This window comes from Micropterus dolomieu, linkage group LG19 (genome assembly GCF_021292245.1).
Source record: "Micropterus dolomieu isolate WLL.071019.BEF.003 ecotype Adirondacks linkage group LG19, ASM2129224v1, whole genome shotgun sequence".
In the NCBI taxonomy this organism is placed as follows: domain Eukaryota; kingdom Metazoa; phylum Chordata; class Actinopteri; order Centrarchiformes; family Centrarchidae; genus Micropterus; species Micropterus dolomieu.
In genome coordinates this window covers 25,668,739-25,693,789 of record NC_060168.1, presented here as the reverse complement: position 1 = coordinate 25,693,789, position 25,051 = coordinate 25,668,739, and the positions used below count along the sequence as shown (strand labels likewise).

The window sequence follows — 25,051 nt, the reverse complement described above, 5'->3', positions numbered from 1 at the left end:
TTTTAAAAAACAACAGCCTTATTTAGCTTAATACATATTTAGCTGAGACACTAATAATATATAATAAAGTTTTTCTAGATAACAGACTGTGATATTAAAGTTAAAAGTACAATTGGCTCTTACTCAGATTTTGATTGTTTGACCTCTTTGTAAGGACAAAATTAATCATTTCCTATATGTACTTCTAATCCTATCCTCCTCACATAGTTAAAGCGGGAGGAATTAAGGGAAATGTCTGGTTTTGCTAGTGGTAGAGCACCAGAACTTCTAAAATTGTATATCTTCAGTTTAGAACACAAATGTGAGTTGGTTTTGGTGATGAGAAATGCTTCACTTCAGCTTTTGAAAGCTGTATTCCATAACCCATAAGGGGAAGCTTTATTATAATAATAATAATAATAATAATAATAATAATCTTTATTTGTAGAGCACTTTTCAAAAACAAGTTACAAAGTTCTTCAACAAGTGCAGAGACAACAATACAATACCCAAAAGACAACAATACAAGCAAGAAAACATTGAAAAGACCAAAATACACATTTAAGATAAATATAAAATAAGTAAAATAGAATAAAATAAAAGGGATAAAATAAAGTCAAATAAGATCGGGAAAGGCTCTCCTATAAAAGTATGTTTTAAGAAGGGACTTAAAAGAGTTCACTGACTCAGCCGACCTGATTTCCTCGGGCAGGCTGTTCCAGAGTCTCGGGGCCCTGACAGCAAACGCTCTGTCCCCTTTAGTTTTCAGTCGAGACTCTGGAACAGACAACAGACCTCTGCCCGAGGATCTCAAGGTACGTGCTGGTGCGTATGGGACTAAAAGGTCAGAAATATAACAAGGCGAGAGGCCATGAAGAGCTTTAAAAGTGATCAGTAAAGTTCATAGTCAATTCTAAAACACACTGGGAGCCAGTGTAATGAGGCTAAAATAGGGGGGATGTGGTCATATTTCTTTGTTCTGGTTAAAAGACTGGCAGCTAAATTACCAACAAACCAGACACCAAGGTTCTTTGCAACAGGCTTAATGTGATTTACTAGGGAACCAGCAGATGGCAGTATGGCAATACTGCCATCTGCTGGTTCCCTAGTAAATCCGATGACCAGGATTTCTGTTTTGTCTGAGTTCAGCTGGAGGAAATTATCATTCAGACATCCATTTTTTAACTTCAAAAATTAATTAAAGTTGTTAAGTGAACTCAGCATTCCAGGATCTGTGGATCTGACAGGCAAGTACATTTGTGTGTCATCAGCATAAATATGAAAAGAAATGCCATGTTTATGGATAATATGTCCAAGGGGAAGCAGATACAAGGAAATCAAAATGGGTCCTAAGACTGACCCCTGAGGCACACCATATTTAACTGGACAGAACAAAGAGACATAGTTGTTTACAGACACGCAAAACTTCCTATTTGACAGGTAGGATGAAAACCATTCTAGGGCAGTACCAGAGATCCCCACCCAGTGCCTCAGTCTGTCTAACATGATGTTGTGATCAATGGTGTCAAAAGCAGCGCTAAGGTCCAGGAGTACCAGGACTGAGCACATGCCTTCATCAGCAGACATTAAAAGGTCATTGGTGACTTTAAGCAGGGTAGTCTCAGTGCTGTGGTACTTCCTGAAACCACATTTATAGGGTAGAGGCAGGCTCCATCTTTGGTGTTGTCACTTCAAATTGTTCCAGACTGGCCTTTTAAAACAAGGTCCCAAGGTTGAGACACTGTAGGAGTCTGACTCAGGCACCGTGCGCTACAAGCAATGATGTAGTAAACCTTTGTTTAGGGAAGCACTCACACAGCATTACAATATAGTAGTCAGTGTGCTTTCAGCATGGGGCAAAAGGCACAAGTGTTTTCCTGCTCCAGCTTTTTTTAATCTTTTCCAAAGGTTAAAGTTGTTTTTCATTGCACAGCCTTCTGACCAAATGTATTGTCTCTGTTTTCTTTACTTATAATAATTCATTATTTTTTGTTTTTATTTTTTGTTATTAATGTAGTCTGGCAGGTGGAGTTGCCTTGATCATCTTCCCTCCGTCTGTTTATGTTTAAAATACTGACACTTTCTTGACTCTGTTTTCATTTTTGTTTCATCCAAGCTGTGTGTGTATAAATCTGCTTGCAAAGACATACCTCAGACCCAAAAGTTTCCATGGTTTCTTTGTGACATTTTGGCGACCTTTTGAACCAATAATCTCCGTGTTTCTACACTGCCTATTTTATTCACTTTTTCTTTGTGTGTAACAAAGTAAGAGAGCTGAATTTGCTTTTCGTCTATTCTGTTTTATTCTCTTTGAAGAGAGACAGATGAAAAGGAGGATGGGGGAGGTTGTTAATACTTTTCATAAAACTACTCCAGGCAAAATGAATTGGATGGATTGGAGTCTGGCAGTGTCTCTACATGCACACATTGCTGAGTTACACTGTCGAATAGAGTGTCAAAATACTGTATGTAGTATGTTGTCATTTCCATCAACCACACATCAACTCTTATTCTATTGGTGATGTAAATTCATTTCATTGGAGGCAATCTACCATAAAAAAAAGACTGATTTAAAAACTCATGCTTCATTGTTAGCGTGAATTGTAAACACCCAATATGAAAGGCATTACATTTACAGGTGTTATGCTCCCTATCTTTGTGATAGCACACACACAGAAAAATACAAAATAAATCATAACGTTGTACCAAAGCTCTTAGAAGTTCTCATCATAATCACTTTAATAGTTTTATATATCAGACAGTGTACAGGAAGAGAACTCTTATATTCAGGAAATCTGTAATGCATTCTGTAATTTAAATTTGTCACCATACTTCTCACTAATACTGTCCAACTGTTAACATTTTCGAGGAGGAGCAGCATTTGCTTTTAAAATAAAATGTGGGAATGGTTGTAGCTACAATAAGTAATAAACTTCATAACTTCAAGTCTGGTGACATTGCAAAGGTGAATTAACTACTATATTCACTAAGCATGCATTCATAAAGAAATGTATGGCCAGTGCTAATCTGTGACCTGAAATTGTTAGTTCAGTCAATGCAGGAACATACTTGGACACAATGTAGTGACAAATATTGAAATTAATGTTGTTGATGCTCATTATTGTGCATGTAATGTAATTGAAATTTGGATCAATGCAGCTGGGCCTAAAAGCCTCCTTTGTCATGTTTGTGTCATCAATTGAATTGAACGGCATAAACGTTGACTTGCCCTTCGTGGCTTGCAAGATAATGAAATCTCTGCCTGGGGTGTGGGCTGAGCAACACTGTTGCTGAGTGTGGCTGTGTTCAGACCTTGAGACCCACTGAATTGAAATGTGAAATCGTTCATGATAGAGGATGTAAAGTCTGGTCATAAATCCAACAGGGAAATGGTGATGTACTACAGGGTTACGGAAACAAGCCAGTGATTGAAAGGGTTTTATTGCACACAACAAACTCTGTAGCCTGCAGGGCTGAACTGAAAGGATAAAAAACAACAACAAAAAGACAAACAAAAAATCCAGTTGTAGTGACGCAAATGAACTGAAGAGTTTGAGAATGGCACCTGTTCAACTTTAAGAGGATGGACATTCACAGTTTCTAGTATTTACGTAACAAGGACAAAAAGACAGTGAATAAGCATTGAAGTGAGTTGAGCCTTCTTGACAGTGTGGCCTTTTGTTCCTGGCGAGGACAGTTGCTAGATTGAATTGATCTGACTTTAGAGCCTAACCATTTATCTTGGTCAGTCATATCTGATCTGTGGCTGTCAAATGGAGATGGGCTCCTTGGAGGAATAAACTGCTTAGAGCTAGAGACAGCTCTATTTTACCGTTGTACTGTGGTGGCAGTATTTCCTGTACCAGTTATGTGTGTTTCTTCCTTTTAGAATTACGAAATTTTTCAATAATAAAACATTTAAGGGTGAAACAGTTAGTCGGTTAATTTGATCAACAAAAAAATAATCCACAACTATTGGAGAACAACGGAACGAGAATGTTTGGCATTTTTCCAACAGAATTGCCAAACATTCTAGTTCCATTGTTCTCAATTGTGACAATTTGCTGTATTTATTTTTCATAGTTGATGGTAAAGTAAATATTTCTACACTGCTTGTCAAACAAAACAAGCCATCTGATATAACCTTGGGCTTTAGGGGATTGTGATGAACATGTTTCGGTATTTCTGACATAGGCAAAACAATACATTTTAGGTTCCTGTTACAATAAAGACAACAACTTAGACAAAATTTCAGTCACTTGTATTGCAGTTACTACAAAATTATATTTAGTAGATAATGTAGTAAAAAAGTCTTAATTTACAGTCAACAGCAGAAAATTATATGCTGAAAAGTAAATATGTAAATGCTCCATTATTTTCCTCCAACTGCAACAGAATCTTGTTGGTCCTGCAGCCATATTTTCCACAGAGACTTTCACTTTAGTCCCCTCTTTCCAAGAAACAAAAAGATAATTATAGAAAAATTATAGAAAAAATTCAATTGGCAGCTCAGCACTGTCGCTCCAAGTTAGAAAGCTGTGAGCTGATCCCTTTGACTGTGTCTTCCGTTACCTGGGCCATTTCTAAGCCACAGATGATAATCCTCAAGGGACCCTCATTAAGTCTTTGCTCCAATTAAGCCACACTCATTTTGCCGCAGCACAATTGCTCTGTGCCATGGCGCACAAATCCTCCAACAGTGGATTAGGCTGATCAGTGGGTGGGATGAAAATAGCAGCATTGGTAAGTCAGTGGAAGAGGTGAGCATATCTGAGGTGTCAGCAGCCACTTCTCCCACGCCTGGCCGGTGGTGTGCATCAAGCTATTTGAGTTCAAAGAAATTATATCAGATGTGAAATTATACAAAATTTGTAGCTACAGTAGATATGGCCTTTTTAAGTTCCTCAAATATGGCTTAGCAAGTGGAGTCACTGAGCAAGCCAGTGAGCAAATTCTAGCTGACATTGAGAGTTTTGGGGCCTACATTTTTCTAATCCTTCACAGTTTCATAATCTGTTATGAATCCAGTTGCAGTATGGATCAGACTGGCTGGATAAATTGTCTTCACGTCTCATTTACTTCACACTATGTGTTTCTTTCATTAAAAAAATAGCAGTAATATAAGTGATCAACATTAATAGGTTAACAGCCAGTTGCGGTATGAACAAAAAATCTACTAAATGGTAACTTGACTCTCAGGGAATAAAGAAAAGGACAAAAATTGATAATCAACAAATGAATATTCAAAGGGTTTACTAGTATAATCTTCTAGAGAACTAATCCTCCGTGTGGCAGCACTTCTGATTTGAAAGTTCAGTGACATTAAAGCTACAGCATATCCTGACTCAGCACTACAGTGTGCATTATGTAATCGTTTCTGCTGTCATGTACTATGAATTACCTAGTTGTCCAGAAGTCCACCAGTCAAAGAAATTGATTTTATCTGTAAGCTTTCAAAACCCAGTGAACACATCATTTTGATCATGATTTGTGCTATCAACAAGTTCTGGCAGGCCACATTGTCAATAACAGCACCGTAATGAGGTGATGACCAGCGGATCTAAGTTTTAGCTGATTGTACGCTCACTGGAATACCTTCCAGCCATCATATGAGTTGAAATTCGTAAATAACCATCATAGTATCACCCTTCAATCGGCACATTTGTAACTGTCCATATCATTAGCTTCTTAGTACCGTGAAACTTCAATTAATAGCCCAGTCCCAAACAGCCGCCTGCCTCCTTTACTGGCCTGGTGTGGGGACACATTTTAACAAATAAACGCCTGCCTTAATTAAATGTCTGGTCTGGTTTTTATAGAAGTTCTTTGGATGTATAAAACCTCTTAAACCCTGCGGGGTCGTCGCTTTACCTGCTTCTAAGCTGCTTAGATCCTTAATACAAATAAGCTATTAATGTTTAAAGGTATGATCAATATGTCAGTATGGACATGCTGCACATCGTTAGACCGGTTAGATTCTCCACAATACCACTGTTAAGTTCATTTAACGGAAACAACAAGACCCAAAGTCTAATTCTTCTAGATTTACCGGTGTAACCTGCATGGCTACAAGAGAGGAAAAGTGCTGACTCACGTTAACTTTGAAGCGCTCGTTAAGTCCGAATGTGTCCGTTCCTTGATTATTTATATTCCTTTAGTCTGTAAGGGTCCACCGATCAAAAGAATCAAAACAGCTTTTCATAAAAAATAATCCAAGTTGTGAATCCTGTCATGTGAAGCCCATCGCTCTCTTGTCTGCTAACTTCTCTCATCCTGCACCGTGTTGTTGTCGTGAGGTTGCGGCCTTCAAAATAAAAGTGCATAAACTGTCTGTCGGAGCTAGATTAAATGAATGACGTGTATTTGATATTATTTGATAATTTTTACATAAGTGTTATTCTGTTTGAAATAAATAAACTCTTTCATAGTAGTTTCAGTTTTGTGCAAAAAGAATTAAATGTCTGTTCCATATGGAAGCCTGTCCCAAATGAAGGCAGGGTAGATTCAGTGATTTTAGCAAATAACAGTCCGGGCTATTATTCAAAGTTTTACGGTATTTAGCATATTATGCTTTTACTATGATCTGCAATGTATTTTGGTTGATCACTAAACCTGTGTTCCCTTTCAAGTTTTTTTCTGTCTAAGCACATAATATTCGTGTACACAAATGTGCACAACAATAGCACATTATTACTTCCACCTTGACTTGTTTACACATTATAGTTTGTATATAGTTTTGGCATCTAGGAGAGAAAACTAGGCAAGCATACTTTTCCAGACCATGAGTGCAGCACGGTGGTAAGATATACTGAGTGACAACAACATGTAAACCACCATGTTTAATTCTGGCTGCGGTCGATTGAATGTGCTGCTCTCTCCCACTCAATGCACAAAGCTGTCACAACAGAAAGCCACGGCCACAGCAAGCACTTGTGATTGCAGATTACCTCATGTTTGTTCAATAAGTAGCTATGTTGCTATGCTCTTCTGTGAAATAAAGTGGCTAAAAAATTTTTTTAAAAAGTGGTTGGTTTCACGTGTTGTCAATCAGTTTGTAAGGGGCTTTTCACTGTCCTGCTGTACTACTTACTTAATTATTAAGTTGACCAGGCAAGGAGAAAAATACTGTGCATATGGCATACACATGATTTCTACTACCTGGTGTGGTTCAGCTAATGTTCTTCCTAAGACTGACATTTCTTCAAGGATGTTTATTCTGGATCGCTGGGCATTTGTGGGTGCTGAGGTGGTTAAAGTTGTGAGCGCACTCTCCATGGCAGCTTTGAGTGTGCTCTTGTGTTTCTTTTGTTTTTTTCAGACCCTGGAGTAAGTGACCTGTGAATAGAGTCACACTGGGGATTTTCCGAAGGCCTTCCTTTCTTCTATAACAGTGTATGGACGTCTGACATTGAGAAGCCCGGCAGGTATGTCAAAATAAATTCATACAGTATCTTCTTTCTGTCCTCTTGTAATTGTGGTTGCTGTTGCCTTTTATTTCACTTCTTAAGTCTGTTGTGGATTAAAAGGTCAGTTTCAATAATAATAAATCTATATAGATATAGCCAACAATATTTAGGTGAAAATCCACACTAACCATGGCATGCTGATCCCAGCATGCACACAGACTATAACATTATCTATATAGAACAAAAATTAAATGTACATAAATCAAGGCATAGAACAACAATAGAACAGTGTATCTGAGTCAGAGGTCTGCCTAAACACACCCACTGCAGTCAAGGCAGGACCCTTCTTGACCTCATGTTTGCTGTAACTTGAAATGTTTCTGTTAACTCTGAGCTCTCATTGAGCTTAAAGGGTAAGTACACCCTCAAATACTGCTAGAACCTTCTAGCATATTTCAAATTGTAATATAATAATAATTATAGCATAAAAAGCAGAATTTTACACACAATATGAATTTTGTTAGGAAAAGTCACTTGTGTTAATATCAAAAGCTAAGAAGAAAGAAGACAGATTCCGTGTGTTGTTCGTCTTTAGCTAACCACCAAACAAAGTTTGGCCCAGTGACAGCGTAGCCGCGATGAAAGCAATGCGTCGCAATGTGAATTTTGGCCCTGTTTTCGGAACTGCCTCTTGTTTTTATCCAACTAGAGTTTCCAGGCCTGAACAGCAAGTCATGTGATATATATAAATGGACATTCAGTTAGCAAGCCTGATGTCACTGGGCCATCTGTTCCAGTGTTTAGGTCCCCTGACAATAAAAGCCCAATTACCCCTAGTTTATAATATATCACAGATAATTAGCATATCCTTAACTTGCACTTAAATTAGATTTTTAGAATTGCACGGAATTTATCACTATCATCATTTGTGGTAAATGGTTAAATTGAGATATTAGTGACTATGCAATTAGTACGGTGAGCACTGTAAAGTAATAGATGATACATTTCAGATTCCACTTCATGGTCAGACTCTGCACCACCACGTCCTAAATTTTGGAAGAGGCTCTGCAGCAAATAGAAAGAAACGATTTTAGTGTTGCTGCTCACAGGGATTTTTCTATTTTTTTAAATTATAAACATAGATAGGCCCTCTTGTCTTTCCAGACATCTCAAATAGCCTTACTAACCACAGTGTGAAAACCTAATACTGTCACATTTAAAGAACAACCACATAACATTTTTGCCCATATTAGACATTTGCTGCAGTTATGGAGGTTTGACATGACCAATATTAGAGAACACAGTATAAGCCAGAAGATGATGGTGTCATGACAACTGATTGTTTTAATACAATTATATAGGCAATCAAATTACTTTGACTCAAATAAGTAACCTAATAAGCATTTGCCTTTTTAAGGTTTTGTGCTGCTGCTGGTCACCAAGTCAAGTAGCTTTTAGTAAACAATTACTTGCTTTTTGAAACAGGTTCGTCACTGTAGACATAGGTACAGCTAATGGTAAAAGATCAAAACGAGAAGTAACATACACATCCAAAATGGAGAGAGATTATTGCCTGCTTCTTGGACAGGCCTGGCTTGTCTGAATGCAGTTCTTATCGTGGTAGTTACATTTTATCAAGACTGGGAAAAAAATGGGACAAAGGGAAAAAATAGTTTACTTAACTGAATCACTGGCCTCAAAGTGGCTTCCCAATGCTTAGAGGCATCAAAGTGACATTTTCTCCCCAAAGGGCAGAGGTGACACAGAATGACTTGGAGGGTGTCAGACACATCTTGCCAACATGCTTAAATGTGCAGCCTCAAATGCCAACGCTGCATGTTTCTGGTCAAACCTGATGGGTCTGGTTAAGAATTCTACCATTTGCCTTGCATGTCACTTTTTCAATAAATGCTCTACGATTAGGCAAGAAAGACTGGGACTGGTTGGAAATGAATGTGATTACGTTGGGGAAGGGACTGTGCTGAAAGACATGTGGAAAGAAAATGTGTCTCCCTGAACTCCCTTGCTGCCGTGAGGCATAACACAATTAGACATTAGATTGTTTTTTCTCTCCCTCTGCCCATCTGATTTCTGCTCTTGCCAGGCTATTCTCTTTCATCTGCGTTATTCCTCTGTATTGTCATAATGTAGCAGACCCTGAGTGCTCTCACAGATCACTGGTACAGCTTATCAGTGAAGTGGTGCCGCTTCAAATTGGGTCCCTTAATTTAGTCTCTCTACATTCATTCTCAGGATTACACTTTCAGGGGAAAGGCTGTAGTGGTAGAGAGGAAAGATCAACATTCTCTAGGTAGAACAATCTAGAGCAGTACATGAGTACAGTACATGCAGAGTTACCAACACTGGGAAAATACTTTTACTACTCCGTTAAAGCTTATTTTACTGTGTCTGCTGCTCATAATCAACACGTGCAGTACATTGAAACTGTAATTAACCTCCCTTTTATTATTGTATATTGAAGTTATGGGATTTACATAAATGAACCAATCGATAATCATCCAATTTTATTTCTGTCAGGGTAATTTTCATCACTCAAATAATAATTGTCGATCATATGTTTACATGGATTTTGCAGCTGTGGGCTCTGCAATATTGTCCTCCATTTAAAACACACATTGTCTCCCTTTAATGCTGTACTACGGCTCACAATAGATAGGACTGTGTTTGGCAGATTCAATATTTTGAAACATGAGCATATTCATGGAATTGTTTTTCAAGTAAGTGATGTTGATAAAGGTCAGTTATTATGTGTTCCAGTAAAAAGTAGTTCAATATAGCCTGCTAGCTTTAGAAACAACTACAATGGTGCATTGTGATTGAACTTCCAATATAGTATTATCAGTAAATTCTAAGATGATTCATTCCAGAAGTATCCACATGCAGGTTTTTCTATAGCAAGGAGAAAGAATGACGATAAAATCTTCCAGAGAATTGTGTTCACCAACCTTGATGATGTTGCCATACTATAGCACTGTATATGCACTGTAGAGAGCTGAAGGACAGGAGCGCCAAGTGTGGCCTCTTGAGAGAGAGAAAGAAAAGCAACCATGTACACAGACTGAAATAATGCAGTACTGATTCCCACTATTGCACTCATATTTGAAACTTCTGCCAAAGATTTTTCTGTTGCGTAAACATGGTGACTGTCAGAAACCTGGAAATACTGTGTCTATGTCTTGTCGTCAGACAGTCCTTCCATAGAAAATTGTGATAGCTTCATTACTCAAACTTGTAAGCTTGTATGTACCTATTTCACAAAATATTTTAAAATAGCTCTTTCATGTTGATCCATGATACAAATGATATCCAGTATTATTGTATTTGCCCAACATAATAACAAGGTATGAATTAGAGCATACTTACATACTGACATACACAGTGCACCAAGAAGTGCCTGTGGTACCTGACATATGTTTCAAAGACGCAATGCAAAATATACCATAAAGATAAACATATACTGATTGTTCAGAAGCACTGAAGTTGAATGGCATACAGTATGGTTGCAGGTGTGAAGGTCCAACAGAGTACTTAACCAGTGTGCCTGATCATTTTATTGAATTTTTACCTATTTTCTGGATTCTACATTAGGATATACTCCATTTTCTGACTTGTTGTCAGATACTGATGTTTCATGGGACATACATACCCCGAGCAGCTGTCTCCAAATTTACGTTTCAAATGGATTTTTAGGCATTACTCATGGATGTGAGCGATGAAACGATATTCATCTGTGGCCGCACTTAACTGGAACGAACGTAAAGGCATGATTAAGCCATTAAGGCCACATCTGCCAGCCTAATTCCTTTTTAATTTTCAGAGAACTCAGATGTATATTGCTACAGTGGATGTGACATTTTAATTAAGCAAAGGCTGTAAAAATGTTTACCACGAGGTTGCAGAGGGCTACTGCTCATATTACTGAGGGGAATGGTAACCTGAGGTCCACACTGGTGATCGCTGACAAACCAGCACACCCCAGAAATTACACTGACCTCCCTACCATCATTACAGCAATCTGTGTCATGCATTGGACATTGATCATGGAGGAAGGTAGAGGCAACCAGAATTCATTAGCCTCTCTTAAAGTTGAATATAGTGCTTTCAAACCAGTTAAACCAGTATTATTTTATGGAATACTTGGACTTTACAGCAGAGCTTATTACATCAGTGTATTTAAATCTATTTTAAAGATTTTTTTTCCCATGGTAATTCCCTCTTGAGATTTTCTTTTTTTAAATACTGCCTTTGGCATAAACACTGGGACTGGAAATAGAACTCTCAGATTAATTTGACACACAGAATGCCAATTTGAAATACCGAAGCACAGAAGGAAACCATAAATGATGGTGGTATGCTGCATACATATTTAACTAAATGATTTCTGGTTTGCATGGATAATTCCTTTTTTATTGCATGAGAAAAGCATATCTTTGTGTACAGGGATGATAGATAAAAGACTGATTAGAGAATAACTTAATCTAGGGTGAATCTGACTCTGTGTAGTTTATTTCCCATCAAAAGACAGTAGGAGAGATCATCTTGTTAAATGTTGTAAAATTACTAAAGGCAAGAAATACCATGCGCTTTTTTGTGTTTAATTACCCTTAACATACTAGATATGTAGATATTTAAGCCAGATCTTTTTTTCATATTGATTATAAGCATGGGCATATAAAATATGTAGTAAATGTGATTTTTCATGATGGTAGTGTTCATTATTATCAATGTGGAGCTGAGGGACTGCTTCAGGTAACAGTGAACTCTGCCCAGCTTTCATGCTCAGCCCCACCTCAGCACAAGACTTGACATTATAATAATACATTGTTATAATGTCATTGTAATGAGACAAATTTTCCTGTGACATTCAACAGAACCTCGTGAATTAAGCGCCAAACATTGGTAGCATGCAATTATAATCGACTGGGTGATTTTAGGATTTTGCAAAGCATTCTTCTCATCCTTGTCACAGCTTTACTGGTATAGTGAGTGTGATGTGGCAGACAAACAAAAGAGTGAGGACTGTCTGAAAGTGGTGATGTCTGTGGAGTTGTCTGTTGTGACTAATGTTGCAGAGCCAAAGCAGAGTAAAGCAGTTAGCACTGTGGACGGCTCCGCTCTGTGTTATGTTCTCCTCGGGACCTTGGACAGCTCCCCAGTCTGGATCTGACCACAATCATAAACAGTTCATCTGCAGTGCATCTACAGAACATAGACCTGTGCATTTCTTTTCTTTTTACTTCACTTCACATGTTCACGATACTTATCATTCATTGATTTCAAATGGACTAGAATTCCAAGTAATCTGAGGCACGTTTTATGAACAAGATTACTGGGTGCTTAACTGATTTAGCTGGCTTTTTGGACTCGCTTTCATGTGAGGTAACTATGGTAACCTATATACTGTTCCTGAGCCTGTTAAGTCCTGGCTAGTGGCCAGTCATTTGTCTGGAGTTACTGTATGTTCCAATAGGAGCCCAAAATGAATAAATTAAAAAGACTAGAAGTTCTGCCTTTTCACACACATTTTAATATTTGTCACAGAAACACACATTTAACACAATAGCAGTTATTACTGAAATAAGACATGCAGGATAAGAATATACCAGTCACATTTAACAGCTCCAATGCTAAATGCTAAATAAAAAGACATTGGCTATGTATAGGTTTAATACTTCACATCAGTTTCAGAGAGAGATTTTGCAGGCTTATTTTAAGTTAAATATGGGACACAGACACGGAAGCAAAAATACAAAACTCCGTATGTCTGATGTGACACTGCCCCCAGCAACAAGCTCACGCTTTATTACGTCAGTGTTTGTAGCCACTACATGCCCTGGCTATAAACAGGGTTTCTAACAAAAGAAACTAGGTAGTTAATAGTTTTTCCAATAGATAAAATCCACTGTTGCAAACTAACTTCACTAATAAAAAGCAGATTTCACAAACATTACTAGTTCAATGTAAACTAATGCTTTCTTATTTTATTAGAAGCAGCCCTGATGAGCATCGGTTCGACATCATGAATAGAAAATCTTTATATAGCCTAAGTGTGACACACAGTATTTCATCTTATCCTGGACTGCCTCATCTGGAGCTGTGCATGTTGCTTTTGACTGCCTATTTGTTACAAATTACGCCACTACAATGTGAATGCAATCATACCTTGATTGGAACATTCATGAAGTTGAAAGAGCACATAACAAGCGCTGTGTGACTGGTTATGCAGGATAACCTATATTAAGTCTAATGAAGCTGGATGAGGCTTTGTGTGACAGGTGCTTGTATTACTTTGGTGTTGGTGCTATTGTCTTTCTGTTCACACATCATGCACAAAGGAAAGTTATGTCAATTGTCTTATTTCCTAATATAGTTATTGGAGAATAGCAGAATTATGAGTTAAAGTATGAGTAATCAAGTCACTGTAGTTTTTCTTTCACAGAATCTTTACAAGTTTTTTTAAAGCCTGAAAATACACATTTTGAGGGGAAAGTTATGAAGTAAATTCTCTTATTTTTTTCTTTAGCTGTTGTTTAGATTTTTAAATGGAATATAGCTTTAATGTTCTTCAGCTTTTATCCTGTGAACAAAATTACAATTCACTATCTTCTAACAATGTTAGAAATTAATGTATTTATGCTGTGGATTAATGAATGTTTATGTGTACTTTAAGAATTATACAGGATAACACCTGTGTAATTTCCCCTTTTTTCTTGTTTTCATTATTTCCTGTAAAAAACGTTTATAGCCACTGATGTATTTGCTACCTTCAGATGCTGTTGTTGTCTTACAGAAAACAGACAGCTTTTTTCACTAACAAGACACATATTTTGAAGTCAGTCATTAGATGTCTTAATCATCCAGCTCATTTACCTTGTTAGATTGGGACTTCTTTCATTTCTTCCATCTCTGCTTAATGTTGTTAACTTTTTGTGAGTAGAAAAAAGAACAAGAGTTCTGAAGAATGTAACTGCTGTTGTTATAAATGTTATAATAACAGCATTATCATAATAACCATAAATAAAATGATAGATTACATCTGTATGTATCTGCCAGGAACCCTTTCAAACTTATGCAAGAATCACAGTGTCCTGCTGGTTCAAGTATTAGTGTTAGGCTTCAGATTAATCTCCTGTCTCTTATGTCTTTGCCTTTTTCACCGGACTTTAGTTTTCACTTTGGTTACACCTATTAAGACTTAAGTTTGTTTAACTAAAACTCCAGTCTGACTCAAGACCCTTCAGTGTATAATCATTTTAAAATTTACCAAATAGAACCAGCTGCCTTTTTAATGAATGTATCTTAGAGCTTAGAAATATATTCATTATATTATATTTACTCTTTAGAAAGCTTAAGATTAATGACCAAACCATTCAATAAATAACCTCTTTCCTGTCTGTATAAAGCATGTCTTATAATCTTAGAAAGCAAACTGTGATCTAAATTCCTCTTTGCACATTCATGTTTTTGAATGGCGAAAATGGTGGAAATGAGTTTCCATCAGGCTTTGACTGTAACACTTCAAGGCATAACCCAACTTCCAAAGCCAGCTAGCATCATCCCGTTCTGTCTTCCTCATCTTCACTACAGAAGGCTGTTTTCACACCTGCCAGGGCTTTTTTTCCTTCTCTCTCTTTTTTTGACTGATTGTGATTTGTACACACAGATTTTTCATCTCTCTTTCCATTGTTGGATCTATATTTAAATTTCAGATGCTCTTAACCTGCCTTTTTACAGGCAAGTCGGTGCCCATGAGTGACTGGAGTACCAAGGAGGCATTTTATTGCCTGCCTCTTGATTATGAAAACATTTTATAATTCTGATGATTATTTAAGTACATTGTTTGCCATGTTCTACAATGGTGTCTCAAAGCAACTACAAGAAATTTTGTGTTGATTCTGGTGGCCCCTGTGGACAAGAGCGGTAGTATTTCCACTGCCTTGTCATACAGATCTTGATCTGGCTAGTGCGGGCAAAAGCGAAAGGAAGACGCAACTTAATACTTTTAATAGTATTTTTATTTTTTAAACATAGCTGTTTGTTTGATGCATAGCCATGAGGTAATGTATCTATTTGTAGCTTTGTAAGATTAATAACATATGTATGTAATATGATGATGGTGAAACAAAGTAAACTTTGTTTAATCAATCAATTAATCTTTATTTATATAGCACTTCATACAAATACATGTAACACAAAGTGCTTCATACTACAGAGCCATTTAAAAACAATACTTTTAAAAACCACAATAATGTAATAGTACCACCCCATATAATGCCCATAAACCCAATCCTCCAACCACAAATAAGCACCTGGGGAAGGAAATAACAAAAAAAAACAGGACCCCAGACCAAAAGGACTAGAAAAGCAGCCCATCAATGGTAAAAATATAATAAATAAATAAAGTTTAAACTAAATCAAATAAATACAGCTTAGTTAAAAGCTTGGTTGAGTAGGTATGTCTTTAGTTTGCCCTTTGTCCAGATTTCCTGCTGCTCTCAGCTCAAGAGGAAGGGTGTTCCACAAACGCGGGCCATAACACTGAAAGGACACCTCACCATAAGTTTTAGTTGAGGCTTTAGGAATAATTAAAAAGCCACTACAAGAGGACCTGAGGGTACTAGTAGGTTCATAAGGTAACAGCAAATCTGGACCAATACCATTAAGTGACTTATAAAGTAGTAAAAGGATCTTAAAATCAATTCTAAAATTAACTGGAAGCCAATGCATAGACTTTAGGATAGGGGTAATGGGTGTTCTCTTTCTGGTCTTAGTCAAAAGACGTGCAACAGCGTTTTGAAGCAGCTGCAGTTTATTTTTTGGAAGACCAGAAAGCAGAGCGTTACAGTAATCAATCCTGGAGGTAATAAAAGCATGGATAAGTGTCTCTGTATTTGCTTGAGAGAGAAAGGGTCGTACTCTAGCAATGTTCTTGAGATGATAAAAAGCAGTCTTAGAAATATTTCTAATATGTGACTCAAAACTGAGATCTGAGTCAAAGATAACTCCCAGGTTTTTCACGTTATCACAGGAATTTAGTGCCAGCATTCGCAGTTTTTGAGTTTCTCCGTCTGAGATTCAGAACCAATGACCAATACTTCTGTTTTGTCCTGATTGAGTTGCAGAAAATGTTCTGCCATCCATGACTTTATGTTTAGAAAACATTTAGTACCGTAATAGTAATTTTGTTGAGAAAGCTAAAGTTGTCAACACTTCCTAGTAATGTTACATCTTCATTATAATAAGCCAACATCAAGCTATAGCTCTGTAGCAAGGCCAACATGAAATGTTATGTTATAAGCCAGTTGTATTACAGTAATGTCCACTGTGACCTAGACCTCCATGGTCTGTACACAAATAATATAGACATAATACATACCTATAGATTATTGATGGCCATTTTTAAAAACATCAACTAAATTAAAGCTGCAAGCAGCGTTTGGCGGGCCATCGCGCTGGGGCATGACACGGCCGTGCCGCAGCGGCAGGAGTTTTGGAGCCACGCCCTGAATTGTCGCACATTTTGGACTGGTCACGGATGACTTAAACGTTACTTCCTGTGTCCCCTGGGTGTCATTAAAGCGACATTTCCTGATGCCTGCAGCGGAGCTATGAGGTTGAGTGAATTTTGACCTGTAGATGTGTTCAGGGCGCTTATCAAATGTTTGAAATTTAGTAGAGATATGAGCATGTACAGGAAAGTTACAACAACTTCTTGTGTCATGGCAAAGCATCGAACTTTGACGCCACACCAAGCACACGCCGTTATCCGAAAACTCACAAGATTCACAGCTTGCCATCATCAATGGCTCTTCTGAGACTGTTTTGAAGCAGATGTGGCAAATATGTTAGGAATAGTACATATCAGTGTTTTTCAGTTTTTCCAATTTTGTAGGTGGCGCTTTGGAGCCATTTTGCCCATAAAATACGTAATTATTTGCCATGCCTGACATGTGTGCAAAGTTTGGTGAGTTTTTGAGCACCTTTAGGCCATCAAAATTGCGTTTCATTTGGGAGAAGGAAAGAATAATAACAATCCTTACAATTTCAATAGGGTCCTTGCATGTTTCATTCATGCTTGGGCCCTAATAATAATAAGGATAATATAAATAATCATTAATTGTAGCCCTAAGGACGATAACTTTGAAGAAAGTGAATTACCATTCAAAAACTCTGCTACAAAGATTTTGTTGTTGGTTTTAACTGTACATCCAGTCAGTTTTTGTCAGATTGTCATTCATTTCATTCATTATAGCTGCAACATAGGCACAGATAATTTGACCCCTTTGGATGTTTCTAATGTTTCTTAGAAATCTTACATACCATAGCCCAGATTACCAACCTCTTTTCTATAGCTGACAAGCGCTACTAATTGGCATTTAACCTAATATGACCCACTTTTGAAGCAGTGTTTGTAATTGTGATTACAGTCGCTTAATGCCCTACTCCATATGGTGTTTACATTATTTTATGGACCACCTGCATAAATGTACTGTAGCTAATGGGGGTATGCACCAGTTGGTAGGGGAATTGAAACAATTACACATTCGAAGCATTGTATTTTGGGAATAAACTCAGGATCTCACATCATAATCTTCACATTTATTTCAATCAGTGCTAGCTGTAGTAATACAGTATAGCGCAGATTTCTATCCACTATCTACTCTAAACTATTCACGTGGGTTAATCAGAGCATTGCTGGAGACAAATGGTAAAGATGAGACAGGCCACCTTGTAAAAAAAAAAAAAAAAACATTCAATCTCTTTTTATTGTGACTCTTTTGAGTGCCCCTTTAGCGAGAGCTTATATCTTAAACGGTCTGCTCAATAACTCAATTCTACTCTTATCTCGGGCACAAGGAAGAGATTTAGAGTGGGGTGGGAGAGCTTTCTCTCATTCGCCGTAGGATGTATCCCACAGGCCAGACTGTAAAGAAATACAGAGGACCCCCATCAATGATCTCTTTGAGAGATTACCATGAAGATGGGCGTTAATAACATGGCACAGCATGTGACAACAGATGGTTTATTGATAGGTGCTACAGAGGCATTTACAACACAAGGCAGTGGTGACAAAATGTTCGACAAATAGAAGTACATAAAGAGCTTGTAAATGGAAGAGACGGGTCTATTTGCTACGTTGATTTTTGTTATGCTTTTGCATATCTGGTTTCAACAATTACTGGAATAAAGGAAAAAGGGCACAGGAGTATGCATTGCTGTGATGTCAATAATATCTCCTTATTTCAAAATGGTCCTGTTTTTTGCTATTGTGCGGATTTTATCTTAAAGCTGCAGTAGGAAACATTTATGGAATAGCATTAATTTAGCAATAATTTAAATACTTTATTTCACAATATTTGCTTAGAAAAGTCATGTATATGTCATGATCCTAAAAACAGTAGCAATCTAAATCCCAATGTTACTCTTATTTTGACGTGGAATGTGTGGAAACCCATCTGTGCAATGAGATTGCAGAGGTAGAACGTGTGACTCCATGTCAACCACTGCTCGGGGCTGCAGGAAAGAGGAGTGGGAAGGTGATGTTTAGGTGTTCAATGTATATATTTTTCTAGGCATCTTTGACTTTGAAGCAGTCTTGGGTGGGTTGATGGCTTGGCTTATGCAATATTGTTAGATGTACAATACATTGTTTTTCCCTTATGCACAGCCTTACAGGCACAAAACAGTTTAATTCCCCAGCAGTCTTTTACAGGCATAGTGAATGCTTACAAGTACCAGCGATTGTGAATCATTTTGATAAATTTTGATTTTCTCAACTAAACTAGTTGTTCCCAACATTTTTATCTTATAACCACATAAAATAAAGCAATGTCTATTCAGAACCTCTTGTCACTCAACAAGGAAAAACATTTTGTGTGGAGCAAACTATTCCTTGCCTTCTTTCCTTTCGTGTCAACATCTCACAAGCCCTTGAATTTATCTTCAAGTGGTCGCACCCGTGTGATAGCAGGGGTCCCCTGCTTTAGGCCATCATGATGACCTGTGCTTCTTGAGGTTCCATTTAGTAAAATAAAAAAACATTATTTAAAGAACTGCAGATAAATTAGAAAACAACTTTTCATCTTGTATGTTAGCTCCACAAGCTATTACAACCTGTTTTGTTTTGGGATAACATGCAGGACAAAAACAAATCAACCAGTTGAAGAATAATAATAATAATAATAATAAAAGGAATTCTGCCACAATATAATATTCACTTGTTGTGATGTCTTTTTATACAGAAACAGTATATTTAGGATGAAAAGCATGTTTTGGATATCTGTATTGTATTATGCTTCTAAATGCGTATAGGAAAGAAATCTAATATTTTCAGCTGAATAGATTTCTTCTCTCATAAGGGGAAACAAAGCGCCACTTCAGCGACAGGACACAATGATGTGATTAGGTATTCTTGGGGAAAAAAGAACATGTTTACACTAATCCATCCCGACTCTAGATATTTGTGCTCCAATTTTCCACAGTTCTTCCTTCATTTGAAATTGTTTTGTGCCTCGCCCTGTTCTCAATTTATTCCCACCATTTATTTATTTATTTCCTCAATTTCCCTGCATTTATATGTCTGGAATTTGTATGAGGCACATTATTTGCATTAGTGGCTGTGCAGAATAAAAATTGAACTCCATTTTCTGGCTGGTGTGCCTCACCCTTGTTTGTTCCCTGCCCTTTATTTCTTTTGCTCCCTGCATTATTTGGCCAACTTGTTTGTTGTCATACCCAGTTTGTTCAACTGTTTGTCTGCCTTTGTATTTGTCTTAATGTTTACAGAGAGCAAAGATGTATTTGCTCTCTCGTGTTTGCTTTAGCTGTTTAGTGAGGAGGTTTTGCTAGTGCACTTGTAGAGACCAAACCAGGGAGAGGAGCTGTGCATCCCCCAACATGTTCACCTGCTCATTTTCTTGTGAAAATATATTAATTGTAGCTTTTCTACAGAGGGTGGACACAAAAACAGTAAAACATGTGCAGTATAATGTAATTAATAATTAATTATTCCTAATGACATATTACTTTTGATAATCATATTTCAGTTTTTTTTTTAATATTGTGACAGTGTTAATCCATCTATTTAGTCTGTTGGTAATTTTTAAATTTTTCTTTTATAGTTACATTGGCATCTTGTATCTAAAAATTGTTCAATGCTGAAGCAAATGATTATTTTCATTAGGGCCCGAGCAGCGGCCGCTTCCCCAACCCTCGGTAACTGACAAACAAATCAACAACTGTCAAAGTAGTTGCTGTTTGACCTTTCTAGGAGACACTTAGAACTAACATATTACAGCTGTAAAGTGATCGGTTCATTATATTTGTGGATACGTTCAATAGCTATATAGCTATGTGCACAGGCATAACATCTATTTTGAATTCAGTTATCAAATTACAAACTACACAAGAGAACATAATGAATTGTATTTAGGAAGCTCTGCACAGTGAGTTGTTTATGATGTCCCAGCCCCCCTGTGGAGGCACAAAGGTTGAGAGCATACTAAGCGAAATTTGGTGTACGAGCAATAAAATCACAGAGGGCTTGTCCTCCTCTGAACCAAGAAATGTTTGTATACTAATGTCTTCATGCCATCACATGAAGACAGAAATGCCAGGCCTCTCTGGTAATAAGAGAAACCTCTGAGGTGGCAATGACCAGTCTGACATCAACCATACTTTTCTGACCTTTGACTTAATGCAATCTTTCCATGTCCAAGCAAACATTATCTGGGTCATGGAAATACAAATGTCAAGTATTTCCGCATGAGAATAGTTGTGATTTGGACCTCGGGGACAAACAGTGGCCCACTGTTTGTTTTTCTCTCAGCTTCCCCTCACTTTCTGATTTCTCATTCCCTCTTTTCTTTAATCATCTGTCTTTCCCCCCCCTCATTGCATCCCTCTTTCTTCCTCTTTCTCGCTGTGGCACACAGGACCTGTCCACTTGTTTGTAGAGAGCGTTGTGGTAATGTTGTGTGGCAGTTACTGAGGACAATGGCTGCTGGGTATTTTGTGATGTAATGATCCCTGCCATCGCCTTTCAACCCCCTCCGGTCAGTTAAGGGGAAAGGGATGCATAAGGATGAGCAGTGCTGGGAAACAGTATCCAAATGGAGCCAAGCTTGTGACTGTTAAATGGTAAATGGACTGTACTTACATAATGCCTTTCTAGTCTTCCGACCACTCAAAGTGCTTTACACTACATGTCACATTCACCTCAGCCATACAATGGCAGTGGCTGCCATGCACTGTGTCAACTGCACGTCAAAAAGGAACTAATCATTCACACACTGATGGCACAGCCTTCAGGAGCAGTTTAGTTCAGTATCTTGCCCAAGGATAATTCAACATGGAGAGTGCAGGAGCCCGGGATTGAACCACCAACCTTCTGATTACTGGTTGGTCCCTCTGCCTCCTGAGCCCCTGTTAGCCAGTGAAGTATGCAGACTCCCTTTCCTCAACAACTACTGCTGTGGTGCACTTGGACAAAGCACTCAGCCCCCAGATTCTCCGGTGAAGCTGCTGAGTGGTGAGCTGTTAAAAACGGCGGCTGCTCTGTGAAGCTCTCATGTGTGAATGTGTTTAACCATATGACTGTGAACCAAAGCTATACTGGAAAAGGGCATGCGTGCTCACCAAATGTTTTCTAGTTAATTAAATGTCACATTTGCACTGGATACAGCACCATCAGCAATACTTTTGCATAAAGACCCTTAAGATTTACAAATTGCAACCACAACAATGTCTTACTGATAAGTCATCTTAAGGTCCACTTACTATTGTTCAACCATCTTGGGGTCTTCATTAGCAAATTTTGTTCAGTTGTCATCATGTGACCTACAGTGGGTATGGAACCGCTAGTCTAAATGTGCGGAACCTGGGTATGAAGCAAGAAAATTTGTCCTCATGAAGGAGTTAATCTTATATTAGTTCCAGCACGATTAATGCCATTACTGTAGAACAGAAAACAATAATCAATTAGAAGAAAATTAATTGGTAACAATGTTGATAATCAATTCATTTTAAAGCAAAAATTCAACAAAATTCACGAGTTCTAGTTACTTAAATGTGAATGTTTGCCGGGTTTCTATGATAGCAAATCAAATCTGTCTGTGTTATAGACTGTTGGAAAAATCTAGACTTCAAAATATCGACTTTGGGAAACCATGACTAGACTAAATACTGTGTTTAGTCACTAAATAGTGAATTGAGATTTTTTTTCACATTTTTATGACATTTTATACTCTAAACAATTTACTGATTAATTGAGAATTGCAGTCCTGCATTCTTTTATAGTTAGCTAGAAAATGGGAGACATACATAGCCTCACTGATTTGTGAGCAGGGAATAACATGCAAGCCAAACTTGATGCCAGGTGAACTTGTCAGCAGGGTACTGAACGAGGGGGGCTTGTTTTATTTATTTTCGGCCCGTACAAGTGCACGGCTTTAATTTTTTCCCCTGCAGATGTCATTGTTACCTTGAAGCAGTGGTAAACTCCTTCATTTTGATGGCAAAAGCATTACACAAACATACCATGAATTGGAACAGCAGTAGACATGTGTGAAAGCAGACCAGTAAGGGTTAGACAGGGGCAGTTGACCTTAGGTTCAGACAAACAAATAAACCCAGTGTGAAAAGAGTGTAAGAAGCTGTTGTTGGGGTATTTGTGGTCAAGGTTTCTGCTGCGTCTCAGTAACTTATAGTCGCCTAGTGGCTTATAGCTATTGATTCAAGTTGCATTTGGCCTTATTTTGTCTGTAATCCAGTATGTCTGCTATCATCTCCTCAAGATGTTGCAGATAGGCAGTGAAGGTGGAAATGTGTTCAAGAGTCTTACTGGTTGTTCTCTGCACAGCCAGAGGTTAATTGCAACTGCCAAAACAATTAAATCTGTGAAAATGCACGACTGGAATTGAAAAGCCATATAAACAAATGTATAATTCGAATCATTGTAAGTTGTCAGTGTGTACATGTGTACAAAAATGTGTAGACTGTCAATCATTCATATCTTACCTGTTCAACTAACAACTGACACCAACAACTCTATAATACATGAAAAAGCAGAACGCAGTTCAGCTGTTTTCCAGCTGTTCTACATGAAAATTCTGTCAGTCAGGGTTCCATGTTCTAAGATATCTGAGAGAAAAGACTGTAGATTTAAAGGCAGTAGACACTGGTAATGACTAGAGTATATGCTCAATTTCTGTGGCGCAGCGAGATAAAATTGCTCCTTTTTTAGTGGTTGCGGCATTTTGAAGCCTCAAATTTCCTCATAAATATTATTTTAGATTTTCAAAAGGGACACAGAGTTGACAGAATAGACCAACATTTGGTTTAGAGTGGAATTGGATGTTCTGAAAAACTTTAAAGCTGTAGAGCACAAAGTCATTGTACAGTAACATAACTAAGAACAAGGCTTTGTGAATTGAGCCAACATTGCAGTGGTCTCTGGAGGACACAGCAGACCTACATATTCAAAATCTGTTAAAAACGAAACACAACTAATAGGAGGAAAATTGTCAGTAATTAAGATCTACATCAGAACTTCTTGTTGAAAATACACCACAGGCTGCTCTTCCATCTGTTAATTACTCTGAGTGTCTTTTTAAGTGAGTGCCTTGGCAATATGCTAATTTCAAATACATTCAGCTGATGAGCATCACTTCAATGATGAGGTTTAAATTTTTGTTCGTTAAAGCCAAATTTGAAACATTTCTTAAAATATTTCCTGTGTCTCTTGTTATAGTCTCTGCATTTTGATAAAAAATGTACAACATGTAACGCCAGTTGTAAATGCCTTTTTTTCCCTTTTTTGCAAAACATTAATTACATTATAAAGCAAATCAATTTGTTTTGTTACTGTTACATTTAACAAACATACAGATGCAGATGATGAATTCCACAACATTTCCTTGCAGGTCAGGTTTGCATAAATTTCTCAGTCCAGTCTGCATGGTTAAGAAAGGGGTTAGAAGATGCATTACATCACTGCACATGTGATTCCATACAAAAATAATATTGCAGTATTTCTCACTGCACAAATATCATGTTGACTTAGTTTTTTTTATAGTAATTATCTAATCTTGACAACTGATCTTCATGCTTACTAAGGCAGACTTACGTAGTCTCATCCTCATCCATCATAGTGTCAGCATCTTGCTGTGTCAAAGCTATAAGTCATTGTCGCTGTTCCTTTCTCATTCCCGTGTCATCATAGGAAGATGTTATTTCAAATAATCATAATTACTTAATCAGTATAAAATTAAAATCCTTGGAAACATTCTACAATAGCTGGTAATTTTAACTACAACACAAATGCAAATGTAAGGATAAAAATATTTCACTATAGGGACTGAATAGGCTCATAATGTCAGAAAGAATAGTATGTCATTCTTGTGACCACCATCTCCATTCCTGGTAATGACATCTCATCTCACATTTGTTTTTACTTCCTATTAAAAAAATTATCTATCCCGATTCAACTTGTATTGTAAATTATCATTAGACTGTTTTAAAGCTGCACATTCCTTTGTCCAAAATCTGTTCTATGAATCTGTAGAGTAAAATGTTATCATACCCACAAAAACAATTTTGTTTAAATACATAGTCACAATAATTACTTAACATTAAAAAATGAATTT

The 25,051-nt window shown here is 37.4% G+C and overlaps 1 protein-coding gene across 13 annotated transcripts in view; it reads left to right on the top strand.

Annotated features, from left to right (window-relative positions):
• lingo2 (leucine rich repeat and Ig domain containing 2) overlaps window positions 1–25,051 on the top strand; it is a 241,994-nt gene that overhangs the window by 78,936 nt on the left and 138,007 nt on the right. For 10 of the 13 annotated variants that reach the window (XR_006821906.1, XR_006821907.1, XR_006821909.1 and 7 more), the window contains one exon: window positions 7,298–7,403. The exons of the other annotated variants lie outside the window; for them this stretch is intronic. The gene's annotated coding sequence lies outside the window, so the exon portion shown is untranslated. The remainder of the gene's footprint in view (window positions 1–7,297; window positions 7,404–25,051) is intronic. 13 annotated transcript variants of the gene reach the window in all.